Source organism: Gekko japonicus, unplaced genomic scaffold (genome assembly GCF_001447785.1).
Source record: "Gekko japonicus isolate JY-2015 unplaced genomic scaffold, Gekko_japonicus_V1.1 scaffold131, whole genome shotgun sequence".
Classification (NCBI taxonomy): Eukaryota; Metazoa; Chordata; class Lepidosauria; order Squamata; family Gekkonidae; genus Gekko; species Gekko japonicus.
In genome coordinates this window covers 2,539,873-2,540,794 of record NW_015167061.1, presented here as the reverse complement: position 1 = coordinate 2,540,794, position 922 = coordinate 2,539,873, and the positions used below count along the sequence as shown (strand labels likewise).

The window sequence follows — 922 nt, the reverse complement described above, 5'->3', positions numbered from 1 at the left end:
CTGCTTCCCCTGGGTAACCAGGTCTTTGGGGGGGGGGATGCCGAAACTCTCAAGAGGGACATAAAGTTTTCAATCTGTATACTGAAAACATGAACTTTTAAACATTTTAAAAATAACTTTGTCAAAGAGGTTCGAGGGGAGAAAAAGCCCTGTGTGGAACTCCTCCTGAGCTATTTGCCCACACAGCTTTCGGGGGCTTTTTGAGCATCCACACAATACTCGTGGTTGGTCCATTTTCTGGGTTCCCCACTGTTCTGCTCTGTTCTTTCCAAAACCTGCTTTGCTACCACCTTTTGTGAAAGATCAGAGACAAAGCAGCCTTGCAGCCAGTCCCAGGGACAGGAGGTTCAAGCGCAGGTGCCGGGAGCTGCACCCTTCCAAACCTCCGGCTTTTTGCCATGGTGCCTGCAAATGACTCTGCATCATCCCCCCCCCCCCGCAACAGCTGCCCAAGGGGAAGCATCTCCCCGCAGAAGCCACTTGGTGGCAGAAGAGAGGCAACGGAGGGATTTCGCCCCACCACTCGTGGCAGGGGCTTGGGCCAGGGGCTGCAGGTTCATAGCGGGGGGCAATGGAGCCAAGAGGCCCCCTCCCCCCAAGAAGGCTTCAAAGGAAACTGGGGGGGCACCTCTTGGCTCCATCGCCCCCCCCTCCCCAGCAGCCCCTTAAGTGAGCCCAGGCCTGCCAAGGGTGTGGTGGGACTGACACACCTGGGCGAGATCACAAGCTGTGCCTGGTCCAGTCCATCTCACTGGTGAAGGGGGCGGGGGAGGGATTTCTCTGGACAGAAGGACCCCCTGCTGAAGGAGGGAGTGGGGCCACTCTCCTGTGCTTTCAGGGATATTTAGGAGCCTCTCAGCCTAGAAAGCGTCAGCTCTGGAAAGCGGGGGCACTGGGGGGATGAGGCAATGGAGGGTGGGTG

General features: G+C 57.3%; 1 protein-coding gene across 1 annotated transcript in view; it reads right to left on the bottom strand.

Annotated features, from left to right (window-relative positions):
- RAP1GAP (RAP1 GTPase activating protein) overlaps window positions 1–922 on the bottom strand; it is a 24,781-nt gene that overhangs the window by 7,942 nt on the left and 15,917 nt on the right. The window lies entirely within an intron of this gene.